Genomic DNA, 22,310 nt, shown 5'->3' with positions numbered 1-22,310 from the left:
CAGTGCATTGCAAATTCTGTGACTTTTGTTTCTGATGAATATAAGGGTAGTGGAAGGAATATAAACTGGAGTTTCGAATTTGAGACAGCATCTTAGACTTTTTGTAATGCAGTCATATTCTGTACTTGCGTAAAGTCTTTCCCACAGATAAAATTACTATGCAAAAATCAGATATTAAGATAACTTAATAAAAATCTAAGTACATGAATTAGACCTGATTACTCACAATGGACTGAACTGAATCATTCATAGTAATCAGTGAAGTTATTCATTCCAGAAACATAAATTCTGCTTCTTTGAATCATATACTAAACGAACCTGATCACTGTATTTCAAGAATTATAAAAACTGCTGCATCTGAGGAAAGATTTCCAGACACAGGTAAGTTAATTCTGGAAATGCAGAATACACTAGAATAATACAAAAATCTAACAAAACCATGTTATAAGAACTCTTTACAGAAATGTAAAAAATCTGTTTTTTAATAAACAATAATTGCTCAATATTCAAGGTGTTTACGAGAGCCAGGGATGTACCACTGGTAATTTCAATTCTTCTTCTGGCTCTTCTTCCTCCACCTCTTCTTCTGCCTCTTCTTGCATTTCCATATCGTACTTTATTAGATGATTCAAGTATTAAAACACATACACTTACATTATTTGTGTATAAGAGACCGGAAGAAAATAATCTCATAGAGAAATATCTTCTGGAAATTGGGTCTCCTCCCGCCACCCAATGGGGAATCGTTTACGAAGGCCCTTTGCCAAAAGCCAAAGCTTTCAGCCAATGAAAGAGGGTGAAGAAACATTTGTTGTGGAGGCCTTTGATTGGCTAAAGCAATAACTATTCTGACGTCGAATAGCTCAGTGTTGTTCTAAACACGGAGGTGAAAAGGTGTTTTTGTAAACAAGACATTTCGAAATGTAGCAAATGACTCTGGTAAGAATAAGCTGGTTTTTCTTATATTCTTGGGGGTGTGCTTGTGTTCGTAAGTTCATAGGTTTGAATAACCACTGGTAATGTAAAAAAAAAAATGCTATTGAGAGAAGCACAGTGGTCACGGAATCTTCATACACTGTAAGGTCTTTGGAAGTTGAATGGCCACTGTGTACTTTTTAAAAAACTGAATTTCCAAATTTCTGTGCAAATTCTGAGGCTCTGGAACGTATTTGTGGCTTATGGTCCATTGAAGAAGTTTTATCGTAAGTGAACAAATTTGCTGAATGGATTAAGAAGCCTGTTGTTGACTTCAGGGTTCTTTGAACCAACTCACTGGACCTTCACAGTCTTTTCTCGCTCTCGGGTAATGTGGTCAAGAGCCAACTATTTTGAATTTTCGCTGTCCAAATCACAAAATTAAAAAGTATAATAGGTGCGGTTTAAAACTGCCTCGGAGTGAAATCAAATTCCAGAGAAGGAATTCGGTTAACTAGAATGGAGAGGCTATGGCCCCGAAATGTCGCCATCGGTGTCTTATAATCCTTGGAAAATTATGGATTATTTACTGTTTCCCAATTTGAGCAACATTGGTAATCAACGGACAAGTACTTGCTGAAGCAACATCACGAACTCGTTACTTAATTCCCCAGTTCCTCTATAATTTAAGACTTCGTTGAGCACCTGCTGAATAATCCTCACGAATCTGCAACACACTGTTTTAATTAGGGAATAGTCGCCATCGCAGGTAAATTGCTTGCTCACTGAATGGTAAATGACGGATTATAGTGAAACCCAGTTATTTCTCAAATCATGTATGGCTATAAATGCATGCTCTAGACAGTTTATGGTAATTCTATACAATAGCTTCGCCAGCAAGTTATCAAATTTAAGTACTTTCACTAAAAAGAGGGAAGTCCAAGGTTTCGTTTGATATATAATTCTAAGCGGCGCTAGGTCTAGATGTGGTTTAAAAATCAAAATTAAATTTGACCCACCTAAAAAAAAACTAAGTCCCTCGACTTCATAACTCTATCAAATTCCTCTTCAGACTGAACTCTCGTTTGTTCGTTTGTATGTTAAAAACATAGATTATGTCATTATTACATCATCGACTGTATTCTACGTAGCAAGACGTCACCCAAACGTCATAGCCTTTAACCTATAATGATTATCCAGATTTTACTTGGGACTAGCATTTTAACAAAGACAATACATGAAAGATGGGAAACTGACTATTAATACCATTAAAAAAAACATCATCCAACCCGTCAGAATGCGCACCATCTATTGATCATGCCCTCAACTAAAACTCGACTGTGGCGTAGCGCGGCTTTTTTAAATGTTAAAATTTATTCTTATTGAATACTAAATCGATTAATATTGCTTGTTAACATGATTATAGGGTTCTATCATAGCTTTTGACTTATATATTAGGCATTTTTGAATCATTAAATAAAATCCTTCAGTTAATGCAACATTAATTGCTAGGTATCTTTATCTAAAATTGAGAGGGCAGTTAACATTAATTGCTAAGTATCTTTACCTAAAATTGAGAGGGCAGTTAGAATGAAACAAACTTATTCTCATATTATCTTATTATTTCACGAATATAGTATACAGTAATTATTTTCCTTTTTTTGGGCTTGTGCTTATGATTGTATACTGTACTACCTAAGCGACTGTACACAAATGTTCTTGCAAAGAATAGTCATACAAGAATAGTCATGGAATAGTCATACAAGTCATGCAAACAAAACATGCATATATCAGAATTTAAATGGCAAACAAAGCATGGAATAATCAAAACCAATAATATGAAATCAAAATGAAAAAGCAGACTTAACTTGAATGCTGATTAGGCAAAAGTTAAGCAATATTTGTTAATAAAACTAAGAAAAGTACAACAACAAAGTAGTAAAAGTAAGGTACCCTTTTATAACAAATGCAATGCTGTATTTTACGGAATATTGTATAGGCAAAAATCTAGGTTTAACTTAATTTTCATAAAAAGCAAATGAAAATTGAAATCACAAATCAAATAGGAAACAAACCTATTTATAACAATTTATTCAAATCTCATAGCCCAATTGTGGGAGTTCTCAAAAATGCATATTCAATTGGCACCCTTTTATGAAGGTAATGTAACCAACACTTCTGCCTGGTATTTTCTAGTAAAATGCCATTTCTGCAAGAAGCATGCACATTCCTAAAAAAATTTGAAAATTATTCAAATTGACTTGAACCATGTTTCTTTTTGCATCATGTACAGTACAAACAAATATCATAGGTTTCACAACTTGTTTTGCCAATTTATTACTACTGTATTACTGCGTACATTTGCTGCCAAATGGTAAATTTACTTTGGAATACTATGTGGGGTGTTGGTACCAATTACAAGATTTCATTTTAAAAATTGAACAATTACGAGCATATATTGCAGAAAAATAGATGAAACGGTAAGAATGGATCTTGTGGGAGCAGATATGCTGGTTTGCATGTAATTTTTTTTTTTATTTTGAATACTTTTATCCATACATATAGGAAAATTCAATCATAGATTAAAAGGTTAGTGAACTTGAAATTAAAGTAAAACACACTAACTTAACTAACCTACTTATGCTCTCCCATATGAATGCTCCCACAAGATCCATCCTTCCTGATGAAACAACTTTGGTTTGCTAAATAGTTGCTTATTAATGAAAAAGCAAGGTAAACATTTATAACTATATCCCAAGGGTAAGCTGCTGAGATCATAACATAACTACAGTATATATACAGTATATCAAAGTTGCTGTGAGTAGCCTATCTGGAAAAGGCATGGAGACCCAATATTCACGAATTGTATGACAGTGATAGGAATTGGTATGTTTATTTCATATTTCTAAAGATTTTCAAGATATGCAAATATAACTTTAAGGTATTTATTTGAAATACAATTGACGCCTCTAAATTACAAGAAAATATATTTTTTCTAGTTGATTTTGATATGTTTTGCAAGATAGCTTCATTTCCATTGCAAATTACTGTTGACATGGTTAGGTAAAATGTTTCATGGTTATGGTACTGCTGATATTGTTAGGTTTACTGTTGACATGATTAGGCTACTGATGTACACTACCAGGAAGGTTAGGTTGGTTGTTGTGGTTTCAAATGGCAAATATTTTTTTCTAGTCGAAAATAACATATAAATATATTTTCTTTCCGCTTAGAGGCGTCCACCGTATCGTAAATATTTTCCAATATTTATTTCGGAATAACACTGCACCGACATTCAATTTTGCTTTGGTCTATTTTATTTCTTCATTTTCTCTAAAAGTCATCATGTACTTTGTAACAGATGTAATGATTTTATTACCTTTCTTTATTCTGAGGAAAAACATGAAAAATCAGATGGGGAAAATCATTTTTCGTCCTATTGCAAACCACACACGGGTGATGATGGCTACACCCACTCATGATTGAAATTGAATGCCCCGCTTTGTGAAAAAGTAAACAAACAGACGATGTAGGCAGGTGCAATGCTACCGCCATCATCATTTCATGCCAGGTACTAAATTGTATGCGGCCGATGCGGGTGTGGCTTGAGCTTCCCATTTTTCGTGTATTGTCTTTGGCATTTTAACAAAACTAGAATCACGTGACTTGAATACCCAATCAGGTGACAGTTTTACTAGGAAACCAACACTTTTCGACACTTTTCACACAATTTCCACCGCTAATTTTTCAGTCTTTTGAGAGCCATGGAAGCGTGTGAACCCTTCAACTTCTGGTGCGGTTTCTCATTTACTATCTACTTTGACATAAATTTCTGTGGATTTTCTCCCAAGTTCTTGTCTCGATTGTTATTTAAATTATATATTTTTTTTTGCATTATTGTGGTAACATTGAAAGAATAATAAAGAACAGCCAAGATCACGGTGTTATTATAAGTGAAAGTGATTATATAGAGCCCGGCACTACCATCATTATCGACTGTTGGAACGCATACGATTGCCTAAATGAGGAGAGATTTCTTCATTTAAAAGTCAACCACTCCTTGAACTTTGTGGACCCGCACACTGGAGCTCATACTAATAATATTGCCAGGCGGTGGCTGGATTTGAAGAATCTGTTGCCTAAATACGGTCGTCGAAAGGATCAGTTTTTTGGATACTGGCTCTTGTCTATTTTAAATTGCATTTTAAAGTATTGGATCATAGGCTCCATGCATTCTTAAAGATGGCAGCTCACCTTTACCCTCCAACCTAAGTAAGTACACAAAGGGTTTTAGGCTGTCTTAAATTTAATATGGCTGTGTAAGGGTGGGGTTTCAGTGGGGGGGGGGGATGCCATTTCCCCCCCCCCCCCACCCCCCCAACGCTAGGTAAGGATACGGCTACTAGGTTAGGTTAGGTGGTTTGTTTAGGTTAGCTGGTGGCCTTGTTTATTGCTAATTCTACATGTGCCATTATTCATAATGTTAAAACGGATTCTTTAATTCATTCCCCACCCAAAAACCCCTGTTTCCCACTGGAGGTCCCCAAAGATTGGAAAGGTTAACAAATAGGGTAAAATTACTGTTCCTCCTCAAAAAAAAAAAAAAAAAAGGTCAGCTTTAGATAAAGCACTAAGTAATTCATCAGAAAAAAAATATCAAAATTATGAGTGGCGGAGCTATTGTATAGAATTACCAAAAGACACAAATTGTTGGTTTTAGCATAATTCTCATTAGATAGGACCCATGAATGCCAGGTGATAGGTGTGGGGAAATTTGAACGGCCGCGCGCACGCACGTTAACCACCTTCATTTTAGCATTCGTACAATTCTGTATCATTTATCAGACAAGAAGGAACATCTTTGCAATTTAATCGAAAGTTAGCCGTCCGCAACCTCGTTGGACAGCCCGAAGCGTCAGCCGAATATTCCCACCTGTTATCTCATTAGCCAGAAATTTGACGAAAAAATCCGCGATTCCCTCCATTCTAGCGGAGATTAGGTTAGGATTCATATTACTTAAGTCTCTCTCTCTCTCTCTCTCTCTCTCTCTCTCTCTCTCTCTCTCTCTCTCTCTCTCTCTCTTTCATGTCGGTCTGTCGACATCTGCAACATTGTTCTGGGGACGATATATATCCATATAATATGTTTTTCAATTACATGTTATTCGTCCGTATACTAAAAAGAAATATCTGCCTTTAATGAACGGAAGTCCACCTGGCAAATAAGTTACTTGATAGGTAACCGGTATTGCTGGTTGCCCACAGATGTTAATCACCTGTTCAGGTCGAGACGAAGTGGATGTATTCGAGTCAGTGGACGAAATCCTTTGAAGCTTTCGAAAAAATCAGCTTAATTGGGTGTTATTCACCTCGTTGGTGCTTCCGGGTAACAAAAGTATTTAGTTTTTGAATTGTATTTCGTCTCGCATTGGCTGAGTTGGTGCATAGTAAGTATTAAAAATAGAAAGATTGGAAGTCATGTTAACAACAAGTATCTGCGGTACTGCGATGTGAAATGAATGAAAGCTGCTAAATTTGATAAAGGAAATTACCCATTGCCTACCATTCTGTTGATATTTGCCCGTGTGCACCAATTCTGAATCTTTGGACAATGAAGATCGTTTCCAGCAGCAGAAATTGGCAAAGATGATTGGTAGAAATAGTTATTGTCATTTGGCTTGGAACCATTGGAATATTGCCATTTTTCCTACTTTTCCTGCTTGGTGGCACGAAAACGTTAACTTATTATGGAAGAGCAATTTACGACGAGTGCTGAAGTGATTGCAAATACCAGCCCAGTTCTTTACAGCAGTACATCAAACTACATTCACTGGGTGTTGTGTATTAAGACCACTTTCTCTGTAAACTGGAGACATATTCATTTACATTCATCTATAGCAAAGCCTTTTTTTTAATAATGTAGATAATTTTTTTCCAGACAAGATTTCACTCCAAGAGCTACAGCCCTATCGATTCAAAGTGGTTTCAATACATCAGTGATGACGATTTGATAACACTCACTCTCTTTCGATAGATAAATCAAGTCTGTTACTGTGTAAAACAAAGACAAAAAAAGGTATTAGATATTATTAATGGCGCTAAATCCCGTATTATACAGCATTCAATAAATCAGTAAATGCAATCCCTTACGTGTTCTATTATTACAAATGTGTTGAAATAATCAGTGTTGGCACATCATTCAATTCTGGATTCAACTCTCTAGGCAGTAAATTTTTTGGAACCATTCGGATTAAGCTTGTTTTCTAGCACTTATTTTGTGTGAATCAGCATCGTAATATCAGTATAAATACAAATGATTAAATAAAAACCTGGATATTTTGATTTGTAAGCAAAACACGGTGATTTCGTTGTCATATTAGAATCACGAAACGATTAAGGGTAAAAAACAGATAAATTCCCAAGTAAAGTTTTCAATCGAAATTGTGTAAACTTCGATCTAGTTGTATAAGATAACTTTTGTTTGTGTAAGCGTTGCACGATCATTAAACTTGAATAAAAACAAAATCTTTCTTCAGTGACATTAGTTTTAGTGTTTTAAACTGTTCGTGTTGAGACGAAGTGGGTTGTATCAAACCGGCTTTGTAGATGTAACGAAACGACTTACGTTTGAATCAAAACGACAGGAAGAGGACCCAGGAATCACTTTCAGCACCAAAATATCTATACTGACCCTGAGGTACAGCAATGCTATTCGACAATCTCGACGAGGCCAGAGCAGGAATTGGCAGCTGAACTTGGTAAGTTTCGCATCTGGCAACACATTCTTTAAAAAAAAAACATAAATAAATAAATGAAAAAAATAAAAACAAATAAATCTGTCGACGACTCATAGTTTGATGCGTGTGAAACAAAATATTTGCACTAAGGAATTTTGACCACAAACACTGGCGGTGCTTAAGATTTTGTATATACATTTTATATTAATATACATGTCAATAAATTTACACAGGACTGAACCGTCATTTATTTAGAAATGCAATTACTGGGCCAGGAAAAGTCTTATGAACCCAATTCCATTCAAGCTCCCGATTCTGATTTCATATTGAATATCAGGTTTGTCGTACTAAGTATATTTTAGATAGTTGTTTATCCTGTGCCTCTGATTAGTTTACAACGCCTGCCTGTGAAAGTGAGGTTGGTGAAAGTAACTTCATGTAAAATGTACTAAATAAAAATGTACTAAATAGGATAATAAACTTATATCTGGAAATAATCAACTGCTTGTTCATCGTAGGTGGTTAGTACCGTCAGTGCGCATTAGAGTATAGTAACTTTATTAAGAACTTTAACTGTTTGAACCTTTCGATAAGTGTGACGTCATCTGACATATTTAGTATGCACCAAATAATTTGCACAGATTGCAATGTTGTTAAAAGGTGGTGGTGGTCTGAACTTATAGCATTAAGCTGAGCCCTTACAAATGATAAGGTAGGCTGCCATTTCTTGTATGAAATGAGAGTTCATTAGCTATCAACTGTTCTTTATATTGATTTAACTATAAAATTTCTACCGGAATTTTCCCCACTTTAGTCAGTGCTACACATTTCATGTTACACGTCATACTATCAAGAGGTACATAAGGGAATTCAATAGAAGGTTCAGAACATTTCACATTTAAACAAGTTTTGCCCTCTACAAAGACTTTTTCTTTTGCAGGTTCTTTGTCACATGACATTCTGAGCGAACTAAAAAAATAAAAAAATCAATAAATACAATAAAATAAGCAATTAGGGATGTGCTCATGGTGTATAAGGAAGCTGGGAGATGAAATACTACTGTGGAATTTTAGTCAACAGAATCACTACGAGTTGAATGAAATTAAGAGAAGACTGCAACCATAATTACTACCGCTGGAAACAACAACAATATGAAAGGCTATGACACTAGACATCTTAATTATAATATAAGAATGAAGATCATAAGCAAGAAACATCAAGAAAGGTGACATGGAGATTTATCATTGTAATCACACAAATGAAAAACAGAAATAAGATATGACAAGCTGCAATACTAAGTAAACGTCCCTAGTCAGAAACTTACCTCAGCCAGGATTGCTGTGTGGCACATACTCCCAACATAGGCCAGACCTTCTTCTTCCAAGGTTAGGCTGGTCAGGACCAGAAGGTTGAGAAGCTATCAGAGTCAAACTTAGCGAGGCTTTGTCTGGGGAACAGACCTGCTATCAGAGCAGGTCTGTTCCCAGCTTTTTGGTTTGCTGCTATTATTTAGGAACGCTGTGACTGGGAATCTTGTTATTCCATTTATGAGTCATTTGACTACCTTACAAAGTCAAGCATCCTCCAGGTATTATGTATCCATGGAGATCATAATAACAGCCACTGGTTTCACCACTTCACAAGAAAGGATATGTGGTTTAACTATAATGTGATTATACTCGGCTTATTGGGCAAGCCACAATCAAGTCATTCCTTGGTAGCCACATACAGTGCCAAAGACTTCAACAGTCATTTTCAGAGTACATATCCCCCTGCCAAGCACCTACCCTCTCCAACTGTTGAATAAAGGAAATATAACAAGGAGTGGCTGGGTATTGGCATTTTGCATGTGGCCGTTCTGCTGCTGTAAGGCAACTTTTCACGGCACTAGGTGGTGAAGGCAAGATAATGTTCAAGTATACCGAGCAGAAACCCACAACTTAATCGTCTGACAATAGTCTCACATTGGTTGGTCACTCTTCCCAAAGGCAAATGAACCCTAAACACAGAAAGCAGAGTGCTTCTGGGAATCTAGACCACTGGCTATAGATGGACTTTTTTCAGCCAGTTAAACCCACGCTGCAGAAGGGCAATCATGGGTGTTAACTGATAAACAAACACTTCAAAGAGCACAAACAACTCTCTATAGCCCTTAAGGTATTGCCCCTGGGGCAATAAATTAGCTCTTGTATGCCCTCTCCACTCATGGAAAACAATGGCTGCTAGCATGGCTCTCACCACCTGTGTGACGTACACCTGTATAGGACAATTGACATAGGAAGCGTTACATCCCAGTGCAGTGCATCAGTAATATTCAGGATGGCATCCTGTAATTACAAGAGCTAGGAAGCCATTATTCTTCAGGTAGGCTAATGGCTAGGGAAATATCGAACAAGTCTGGTATCCAGTTACTCCGGCCATTTAACCACATGTTGCCCATGAGTGGAGTATGCTAAACTGCAATGTTTGTGCTTAGGCTACATAAGTTTGAATGCTAGCAAGTGTTGGAAAAGCCTCAGATTAAGAGAATATAACTGAAAATGGAATGTTTTATATCAGTGATCACTTGCCACAGAAAAAAATACAAAATTAGATAAGACTACAGAAGCAAGTTTATATGAGAATACAGTTTTATTATTAAAAAACAGTGGGAACTAAACTATTAAGGGATCAGATTCCAAACACCTGAATTAATAGAATGCTAGCAATGGAAAACTTTTTAAGTAAGAACATAAAAAATTAAAAATTTTAACAGCTACCTGTAAATATATTCAAGTGTTAAAAAGGAAAATGAAAATGTGGTATGGGAGTTCAACCCAAGCTGCAGCCCCTTAGTTATTGCCCTGGGGCAATGAATTAAGACTTTGTCTGACCTTTCCATTCATGGCTGACAACAGCTGCTAGCATGGCTCTCACCACCTATGGGTCGAACCCCGGCACAGGATAACACTGATATAAGAATTATTGCATCCCTGTGCAGTGTATTAGTAAGTTATAGGGTGGTATTCAGAAATTACTCGAGCTGGGAAGCCATAATTCTTTAGCTAGGCTAATCGCTAGGGAAATAATTAGCAGGCCTGAACCCCAGTAACTCCAATTATACCCATACGTTACCCATGAATGGAGTGTGATAAACTGTAATGCTTGTGCCTAGGCCATGACAGACACATGATACAAAAGTTTGAATCTTAGAAAGAGTTGAGAAGGCCTCCGGTTAAGAGAATACAATTGGAATTGAAAATATTTTATATCGGTGATCACTTGCCACAGAAAGACAAAATGCAGAATTAGATAAGACTGCAGAAACAGATTTCCATCAGAATACAGCTTTTTAACTTTCATCAGCGGGAACTAAACTATTAAGAGAGCAGATCCCAAACGCCCATAAGATAGCAGCAATGGAAACATTTTTAATCAAGAACATAAATAAGTGGACAGAAAAAACAGATGTGGTATTGGAGTGTTTAATCGCCCAAAGAAACTGAAAGCTATGAAGAAGGACATTTGTAAAAATATTTATGAATCCATCTTTAATTATCTGCTTTAAAGTATGTCTATGCATAGGATCACGGAGGAATGAGGAATAGTGAAACCAGGTTACAATGCAGATATTTAAAAATCAATGTTTGAATAGGAGCCACAGACTATTCAGTAATTTCTGCAATATCTTAGGAGATATGAAAATATGGACATAAGTTTTGTGACAATGGTGTTTTAGTTTTTCAAGACAATAGTACATGAACACTGGTGAAGGGACCTGCTTGACAAGCCAAATGGAGGGCCTCCATTAAACAAAGAAGGAGAAACCACATCTCAGGAGTATATTCCATCAAAACCTGGATGATCTTGGGTAAGTCTAGAAGTATTTAGTACTATGATAGTCTGTTATAGCTTTTTAGGGAACCTTTTAGAATATGCATACTAGAGTAGAAAATTAGGAAACCAGAGTAGGCCTGAGTGCTAGTACCAAACGAATCAAGTCTTGAAAAATGATATTTTCTGCACAGCACAAATAATCTTGTTCAGTGAATTTCTGAAAAGCTGAAATGAAAAACTTCGAAAGAAATTTGATCCTGTGTGTTGGACTGTTCCAGTTGTACATTAGTTGCTAAAGTGGAGGGTTGTTTCATGCATGAAGTGTTTGGGAATTCCCAGATGTAGGTGCAAGCTGTTTTTTGTATTGGGAATGCAATGTTTTCCCTTCTAAGGGGCCTGCTCTCCTGTACATAACCATTTAATTTCTGATAATCCAAAGCTCCAAAAATATTGGAATGCTTCATTGCATTTCATTTTAATGAAGACAGTTTATGAAAAAGAAAAATTCAATTGCAGAAAATTTCTTAATTAAAGTAAACACAGAGAACTCGGATGACATCTGGAAAGTTTAGGTAAATATGAACTAAGTCATAGCCTAAGTCATAGAATCTAAGAAAAGGATGGCCTATGGTACTTGAACCACCCTGTGCTATTTTGTATAACTTCAATAATCCATTTAGTTGATCTACACGCTTTTAAAAATGAGATATATATATATATATAAGAAATATTGATACTTCATAGGGGAGTTTCAAGGAAATGATGGTATCAAATGAAAGTTTGTACACTTTTCTTTCAACCTAATGTACTGGGAAGACTTGGCTCAAGAGTTTGAGTTATAAATTGCAGAATACTAAGATTTCTGTAGTATTTGATTCAATGTTCCCCCGTTAGCCTGGGAGCACAGGAGAACAGAGCGGGTCACAATTTTAAAAGCTCCACTGACCAAATAAGATTTCATTTCATTAAGATGTCCTTGATAAAAGGATATAGACGTTCACGCAGCTCTAGAATTACACTGTCCCCTCTGTGACCCTGTCAGCAAAATTGCTCCACCTGTAGTATGCTTTCGTCCCGGTTATAACTTTTATCTTTTATCTTAATACCTTCTGAGACGAAAGATCTCAGCGTGACGTGAAGTCATTAATTTCTTTTTGATCTCTTCAGGAAAGTGTCTGCAGTTTTCAAGCACCAGTGAGACAAGCAGAAATAGACTCAAGCCTCACCTTGGAATTCTACAACTAACTTCAAGAGGCGACTACAGTTTTACCTGACCAAAATTGAACAAACTGGCAAAATGTAGAAAACTTTGACCTTATTAACATATATGTTGAGAAGTGTCACACTTTCATAGAGAGATTGCAATCTTAACCTCTCTTGACTATTAGAACTAGATTAGGGTTAAATTTACAGTATTGCACAAGTGTTTTATCAAAGTCATTACAGGCTGTTGACCCGAAGTTTAGTAAGAGTTCATCTTACTGCTTGTAATTTTTGTGTTCTGTAGGAACTTAGAAATCTGTATCAAATAATGCAGTTCACTGTGATTCAGGACTTTATATAGTTTATCACTTGAACCTGCTACTAGTTTAATATTTTAGGATATATATCTACCACATTTATCTCATTAATCTGGTATTGGCCATCGGGTAGTTCAGTATCATTCAAGAGACACGAACATTTTTATGCTTGAAATTCACATCCCTTAAGTATTACCTAAGCATTAATTTAGTCTTTGTGAGTTCAGAACCGACCAACCTACAGGATAGTAGTTTTCTTGTTATGGTTTCTTATCAATTTAATATCAACGGTCAGCTAGCTGGATATGTTGCGGAATATACTTTATTTTCCTCTCTGATTTCCTCTATCATTAATTAAGTAGCTCAGTGTTTCTTGATATATACTGCTCAATTAATTTTCTTATCAGTTCAATAATAGCTATGGGATACTTTGCAATACTTCGGTATACATAACATTTTTACATAAGATTCATAAGTTTATGTCAAGTACTTGTGTACATTTTTAATTCTCAACATTTTAACATTGGCTATTGGCTCGATATTTTTCAGATTATATAAGTTTTTCCTTTTAAATTTTCGCATCAGTCGAATATTAGCTGTCAAGTAGTTCCGTATGTCCCCAGATATATTTTGTTTTACCTGTTTTTTCATGAATCTAGTATCAGTTTGATAACAGATACAAAGAGCTTAGTATATCCGGATACATAGGTAATTTCCTTGATTATATTAGCTATCTGTCATACTTCAGGATACATTTTTATTTACGCAAGATTCATTGATTAAACCTTTCTCTCTCTCTCTCTCTCTCTCTCTCTCTCTCTCTCTCTCTCTCTCTCTCTCTCTCTCTCTCTCTCTCTCTCTCTCTCTCTGTTTTTACTTAAATATCAAACGAGTTAAATACAGTTGTTTTACAATGCATTTTTTTCTTTAATTTCAAATCACTGTTTGCAGCTATCAATTACCTTAGTGAGATTAAGATAGTAGGTATCATTACTGTCAGTCAATATCCTGAAGTTCATTCATGACCATAGCAAAAAGTCTATCAGTTAGAATTGCTTTTAGGCAATATCTTCGTGGTGGTTAGCATAGTTAGGAATAGTTGCCTGGAATAAAATCTGTGATGTCGTAACCTTTATAGAACAGGTGTCATTTTCGGCAAAAGGACAAATCACTTCTGATATTTTATCTCGATAAGTCTCATATATATTTTCCAACTTGCTTCCATCACAGTAGGAACTTTAAATCAAGCTTAAATATTTCTCCATTGTTTGTGGCTTTGATTTATATCAAAGTTTTGTAATTCTTTCGAAGTCTTGCTTTATTGTAATGTTATGTTAAACCCTGTTAACTCATAATTTAAAAATAAGTTTACTGAAAGGCTTTGTGCAATACAAGAGAGTTGTCGTAGCCTGAAGCATTTACACGTTTGCACTGTAAAAACAGGGTATATTTTATTAGTTTCATCTCTGATTTGATGACAGATGGATAACTTATTATATTTAAGAGATTAAACTATACTGTTTGAGTTTTGTACAAAACTTGCCATGAAAATAATGCATCTTGCCTAACATTAAACCAATGAAAAGTTCAATACTGTATGTACTGGAGATTATCTTATCAAGGGCATTATCATCATAATATCTGGATATTTCAAGACACTGCTAGCACAGGAAGGGTACAAACTGAAGCGTTACTCCTAGGGCAGTTTGGCTTAGTTGCCATATGTATTGCAAGTAAATTATTTAATAAGTAAACTCAAATTCAAAGCATTACTTTGAAAGGGAATTCGGAACTATTAACAATGATATTTTAGGTAAATGATTTGGTCAGTACTAATTTTGTTTTTTCTGAAAATTACTCGAGGTAAATTATCATGTGCTTACAAACTGAATTGGTCACTTTAAATGAGGTTAGGTATTAAAAATAATGGTGTTTTAGGTAAAAGAGTAAGTAAACTCGAAAGTGTCCCCTTTGAAGGGGACTTTAACAAGGATATTTCTGGTATGCGAATAAATAACCATTTTCAGTTAATAGAGGAGCTTAATGTTCAATTGAAACATAAACATCTGTAAAAGTAAAATCTTCATAAGAACCAGTCAATAACATTTTCACTGAAGCACTAAGTATTTCCCAGACTTCTATTACAGAAGGAAAATTTCTTTCTCAGTGGACTACTTAGCTAGAAGGAACGTTGCTATTTAATTAACAACTGTTTTTATTCTGTCTTGTGAGACGAGTTATTCATACATATATCTTTCAAGCTTCTAACAAAGAGTTGATTTTCCATGAAAGTGGTAAACGGGTAAGGTTAGGTTAAAGAAGTTAAACATCAAAGTGAAAGACTAAAGGGATGGGAAGTAAGGAATATCCCTGAACTGTAACCAAGTACCAGACCTTCCCTGAAAAAATCTGGAAGCCATATCTTAAAAACTAAACGTATAACCTTCTTGAAAATAATCTCTTATGTTTCCCACACCCAAATTACAGGCGAAATCAGTCGGTTAACTAACATATTTTTTAGCCTAGCAAACAAACCATGATTGATGCAATACGAGTACTAGGCTATGCATCTCGGGGACTTGAACGGGAAGTAAGGGAGAAGATTTTCTATAGTCAGATTTTTATTGTGTGCATCCTTATCCTTAAGAATAATCCTCAGAAATAAATTTTAACAGGATAGTTTTGTCTTAGCTTAGGAACTAACTTAATTAGGACAATGTATGTAGTTCCATTTTAATAATGTATTTCTTAGATGCTTTTGGATTTCTTAACGTAAATTGTGTGAGAAATTCACGTTTTTTCTTTTTTATTTTGTGAGTTATTGGTTTTGTAAAATCTAGAATCACAAGTGCTACAGTGTCTTGACATATGGAGATTTTTTATATTAACTTGTTTCGTACAATTCCCATTGAATTTATATAATTTGATAACATCAAAGTTCAGGTTAGTGTTTATTGTTAAAAATCTAACTTAAATTTGAACAATGGGAAAAATTACTGTAATACCAAACTATATTGATTTTACTGTGAAAGGACTTCTGTATTTCAGCATTCTGCTCAGTTCTCATGAAGTAGCCTTCACTTAGCGTCTCCTTTGTATACATGTCTTGTAGACTCAGTTATACAAATTTTCCTTTCGCAGGAATCTCAAGTGCCAATATTTTATTTTGGAAGGCTATAAGTATAGAAATGGGATATTTTCGCAAATTTACCTAAATAATATATAGGACATTATTCATCTACTTCCTCTCAGTCTTCCATTCTGACTAGACTTCTTTCTTTACTTGACGAAGCATGAACTTTCCTTCTTTACGAACATGAAATCACACACTGCACATTCGGGAACATTTCTTCAGTATCCTGTTAAAGCTGCGACGTAGACACTTTGTAGATTTACAGCACTGTGGCAGTAAAGAAACAGACTTGGTTTTTTCTTCTTTACTTAAAAAATAATATATATATATATATATATATATATATATATATATATATATATATATATATATATATATATATATATATATATATATATATATATATATATATATATATATATATATATATATAATGGATACACACACACAACGATCCTTTGGTGGAGAGGTAATAATCTCCTACAGGGCTTTGACTTCAACTAACCACACATACTCCCCACTCTCCAAGAGAACATCTTAAATAATCATTGATAATCAACAACAAAGTAATATACAAACTCAGTCATAAATGGTCATTTTCACCTCTTCCTTAATAACCCACAACAACAGAAATACCTTTATACATAAACTGTCAAATTAAACCCAATCAGTAATTAACAGTTTCAAACAATAATTATACAAGCACAATACGGAAACTGTAGAATCATAAGTTTTTTTTTGAACCGCGGAAGCAGTTCTGATCACTTGGAATGTTCGACAGACGAAACACTGCAGCTTTTATGCTATAACGCGTTTTGCCGAAGTGTTCACGTTTTTCTGGAAAGTAAGTTGCACGAACTTGGCATCCTTTGTTGAATCACCGCGCCCACTCCCCCCACCCCTCCCACCCCAAACAACCCCCCCCAACCCCACCCCAGCTCCACCCACCAAACCAAACTTCACCCCCACTCCACCCACAATCCAACTTCTCAACTCCCCCAACTCCCCCTAAACTCCCCTAACTCCCCCTAACTCCACCCCCAACTACCCCCCCCCCCCCACCAAACCCCACCCCCAACTCCCCCAACAGCCCCTTACGTAACCTCATTGAGCTGTCAGTTTCCAGACACAGGGATCAGATGCCTCACTCTATAACATTTCCGCACCTAAATTCTTTTACTCTGAACGTAATCACTCTTAATTAAAGCATTTAAAGTTATCCTGGGGTTCTATTATCATTGATATTTGGATCTTGGATTGCTAAGGCATGAAATCGAGGTAATTCTTTGGGTGTAAAGATGTTTTATTTCGTCAGGATTGTCTTGAAGTGAATTCTAGAGTTTTCCTATCGTGAATTTTGAGAAGTTTATGTTGTATTATGATTAAGTTAGGGAGGCAATTTTTGGTTCTGTGTTCAAAAGCGAGAACTAGAGCAGTGTCTGTAAAATAATAAACAATCTGTAAGCCTGAACAGTTTGAAGAAAACTAAGAAATGTTGCTCATTCTTACCGGCCGGAAGCTGGAGTACAGAAGTCCTCATCCTCAAGTCCTCTTGTATAAAGATTGTGTAGATAGAAAAATGGAAAAAAAAATAAATAAAAAGACTCCTTGGGGTCGGCATTGCTGTGCCCTGAAGGAGGGAGTGCCCTCAGCAGGAGGTATACAGCTAGTCGGTTACCAACTTTGAAGCTGACTCAAAGGACTGTTTTCTAAGCTGACAGCTGATTGCTGAGGTGGGGAAAGCCCTCATATAATTTATTTTGTGCTGTCCCAAATGTATTTAAATTTTCTTTGTCACAGCTATAGAATGTTAGATGCTTTTAAATGTCAAAAGGAACTTGTATGTACAAGAAGTCTAAGGAGTGTTTGTTAAGCTTCCTACTACAGATAAGCCTTGGTCTATTCACTCATATTTCTGTATTTGTACACCAACAAATACTTGCTTGGCATGTTGCGTCTTACGACCAGGTGTAATAACCCTATAGGATTTTACCTCCAGAATTTTGTATCAAACGATGCATCATGGCCCAAAAAATTCGAACGTGGGACATTTGATATGTTTCCAGAGTATTTATGTATAAAAGCGATTGCTTCGTAGAGTTTGATGTAAACGTGCTCTATATGCATGACTTCAAATGCTTCGATTATTTTCAAAGAAATTAAAGGTCTCATTTTGAGGAAACATTTATTCTGAATTGTAACATTTTACTTTAAAGTTAATGATTATATTTCGTTGTTAAAAATACTGTTTCATGGCAAGCTGGCGTTGTAATGGAATATTTCTAACAAGTAGAACATCAGCTACCGAGATTAGAGAATTTATTTTCTTGGGCAGATTAATTTTTAGGTATTAATATCATTTATATCCTGCCAGATGTCATCCATCATCTAAAGTATAAGTATCAGAATATTTGCAAAGATAACAGTCATCCTTTTAGTCACGTATATGACAATACTCTTGATTATATTTAGGACACATGCTGTCGTTCCGAAAGGTGGTACCAGCTTGGGGCTTAAACACCTTCTCGTCTTAGGCTGACATTTCATTCGTGTACCTGAAATAAAGAAGGGGAAAAAAGCCACGGTGGCCATTTTAGAAGTCTGTTTGAGACACCTTACAAAATTTATAACATCGTCAGTAATTTAAAAAAAAGGGGTTGCGGGTGTAACGTTAATCACGGAGGAATTTTGGTGAAAGTATTTGTCCTACAATTGATTAAAGCTAAGCTGTTTGACATGTAGGATATAATAATCTGGCCTTTGAAATACTGGAAAGGTTATTATACTATCACCAAATACCTCACCAGAAGGCTATGAAAGATAACATCCAAACTACACGTAATGCAAGGCTTAATTGATATGAAAGTGTACTACTGAAAAGCTTGATAAGATTGAGATACTAGATTGGATCCCCTGGAGAAGGTAATTGCCATTTTCTTGCAGAATTTACAAATACCTTTAATTCTAAAAGTAAATGTTGTTTACTGTGGTTAATAGTCTTCAGATCTTCACAGGTTTCCTTTGAAGCTTTTAAACAATGGAGTCATTGTATTGGTTTACTGAACTTTAGCTGGCTCTAGGAATAGGAGAAGCTTACCCCTGATGTGAGGTGGTTTTGTAACAATGGTGCTGTTTTGGGGTGTTTTGATGTTGATTGAATGTGATACGAGATTTAATTCTGCTTTGTGGGTATTGAGAGGTATAACTGGTAAAGTTTTTCATTGTTCCAAAATTGTCTTGCCAGAATTTAGTATGTGACAGTGTCAGCTGGTTTACAGGTTCCATGCCTGATTTTGGTTAACCTGAGTTTTGACACTGGTCATGATGTAGGTTAGAAATTTAACTATCCCATTCATTTGCAATTTAACTTTATAGTTTTCAGGGGATTTGTATAGTTGTTTTTATGAAGTTTGACTTTTTATAGTTTTATTATAAGGGTGGAAGTTGACAATGTGTGGGATATATGCTTGAGTATGTCTGTTTTCATGATGGTGGTTTGTGTTGTATTCAAGTCCTTGCTCGTGTAACTTTGAAATTTGAGGGTTATTTGACGGGGGCAGAGTTTTGTAAGTAGAAGTATGGTGTTTATAAAGCATTGTTGACAAGTAATTTCGTTTTCCTAAGCATTCATAATAATAGGTGGTGATTATTGTGGTTTTAGTTCGGGATATTTAATTTTGGCCCACAAGGAAACTTCATACGCTCTAGTTTGTGATTGTTAAAGACGAACCTTTTATTTTGGTCAGTATTGCCTTGTGGTAAAAGATTCCTAAAGTGTTCTTTCTCTGATTGTATACATTTGGATTAATAAAAAGTTTGGTTTATGACAGTGGAGTATGGAATACTGATACATTAAACTGTAATAATAGTGTTGGACATTTAGGAAGTGTGTTAATGAGTATTTGGTTTCCAGCTGTTACTTGGTGAAAATGGATAATATATTCGGATGTTAGGCGTTGACAGAGGATTGGTTCTCATTAATTTGTGGAAACGGAATTTGGTATTCAGAAAATTCTTGGTGTCAGTGGTGTTGAGGCTTCGGGCCTTGCTCATGTTAATTTAGACGGCTTTTCTGGTGTAAAGTGTTAGGAAAAGAATTCATCATTAGTATTACCTGAGTTTATAATAGAAAGTTTAAAAATTTGCTGGTGTTTGAAAATAAGTCAAGAATTCAAGAAAACGTTAGTTTAAGAGCAATTGGGATTTAGGAATTCTTTGTTCCTACTAGATTTTTGGCTTAGAAAGTCTGTTTATGATAGATTTGGTTTCTAGAAAGTTTGTTAGTCTGTGACATTGAAACATTTCAGACTGAGGTTTAGATATGTTTCTTTTGATATTTTGTATTCAAGAAGTTTTTTGCGAGGTTTATTATTGTGTGATACTTTATTTTCTAAAATTTCTGTTAATCTGTGAAACGTTGTTTAAGAAAGTCTGATTTTCATGACACTTTGATTTCAGAAAGTCTATTTTTTTAATGTATATTCTTAGGTTCAGGTGGTCGTTTGGTTTGTAATACATTTGGGTAATATTCTCCCTTTAGCAATTCTAGTTCGTGACATTTGTCTTAATTTGAATAGTGTTGCCTTCCAAAAATCTGTTAATTTCGTTTTTATGGCTTTGGAAACGTCTGCGTTTGTCAGCTCTGCCTAAAGAGTCTGTTATTTGTGAAGTTTGTTAGTAGTGTTAATTACTATTTTTTATATCCTGGAAGTCTTGCTAGTTTATATTTTTATGTAGGTCTGTTGATTTCAGTTTTATTTCATTTATTTATTTATTTTTTTATTCATTTGTTTATTTATTTATTTTTTGCTAGAAAAGTTTGAAGTGCGTTTTTTAGGGCAAGAAATTCTGTCAGAGTTAGATCGGGCTGTAGTAATGTCGGTTAATTGGTGTGTGTGTGTGTGTGTGTGTGTTTGTGAAAGTCTGTTTGGTGGCAGTATTCCCTACCAAGAAGTATCCTGGTTTGGGAGAGTTTTTGATTATAACATCTAATAGCTGATTAACCCGGAGCTGCACAGGAAAACTCGCAAGGGCTCGGAAAAATTTTCCTGCACCTCCTCATACTGATTGTCCCACTTATCCATGAATTACTGTGCTGACTGTCCCTTTTATCCAAGAATTATTCTGTTCTGACTGTCCCTTTTATCCAGGTATTAATGCAGTGACTGACCCTTTTGCCTAAAAGTTACTATACTGATTGACCCTTTTATCCAAATATTACTGTGCGGGCTACCCCACTTGTCTACACGTTACTATGATGACTGCCCCACCTATCCACATATGGGTATTATTGTGATAACTGTTCCTTTCTTTCACGTTTGACTGTGTTGACTGTTCCATTAGCTAGATAGCACTGTACTGACTGTTCTTTTTATGCAGGTATTACTGAACTGAGTGTCCCATTTATCCAGTTATTATTTTGGTAACTGTCCCATTTCTCGGGATGTTACTGTAGTGACTGTCCCTTTCATCCAGGTATTACTCAGACCTTCCCAGTTAACCAGGTATTACTGTACTGACTGTCCCTTTTATCCAGGTATTACTGTGGTGGATCTCCCAATTATCCATATATTACTGTGCTGACTGTCCTATTAATCCAGGTGTTACTATATGTACTGACTGTCCCTTTTATGCAGACATTACTGTGGTGACTGTCCCCATTTATCCAGTTAATACCGTACAGTCTGTCCTTTTTATCCAGGTATTACTGTGCTGACTGCCCCTTTCATTCAGATGTTACTGTGGTGCTGTTCATTTTATCCAGACACTACTGTGATGACTATCCCCGGTATTACTGTGGTGATTGTCCCATTTATCCGCACATTTCTGTTCTTTTTGGCCCTTTTATCCACGTATTACTGTTCTGACTGACCCTCTCATCCAGGTATTACTGTGGTGACTGTCCATTTTATCCAGACATTACTGTGGTGTCTGTCCCTTTTATCCAGGTATTACTGTATTGTCTGTCCTTATTATCCAAGGATAACTGTACGAATTGTTCCTTGTAACCAGGTATTACTGTAGTGACTCCCTTTTATCCAGGCACTACAGTGTGACTGTCTAAAACTTTGATACAAGAAAGAATTTTTTTTTAAATATTTCTATGGTATCGAGTACATGAAATGGGATATAATAAAACTGTAGTGTTTATTTACCACATGAGTTAAAAGGCAAGGGGGATGGGTGAAG

The 22,310-nt window shown here is 35.6% G+C and overlaps 1 long non-coding RNA gene across 1 annotated transcript; it reads left to right on the top strand.

Moving 5' to 3' along the window:
- The first annotated feature begins 855 nt into the window (after window positions 1-855).
- Window positions 856-16,378, top strand: LOC135223569 (uncharacterized). Its single transcript, XR_010316530.1, has 4 exons — window positions 856-939; window positions 6,854-7,673; window positions 8,593-11,502; window positions 12,636-16,378. It is a non-coding gene; the product is annotated as an uncharacterized LOC135223569 (long non-coding RNA).
- Window positions 16,379-22,310: the final 5,932 nt, after the last annotated feature.

This window comes from Macrobrachium nipponense, chromosome 10 (genome assembly GCF_015104395.2).
Source record: "Macrobrachium nipponense isolate FS-2020 chromosome 10, ASM1510439v2, whole genome shotgun sequence".
NCBI classification, from domain to species: Eukaryota; Metazoa; Arthropoda; class Malacostraca; order Decapoda; family Palaemonidae; genus Macrobrachium; species Macrobrachium nipponense.
This window is presented reverse-complemented; position numbering and strand designations above follow the sequence as displayed.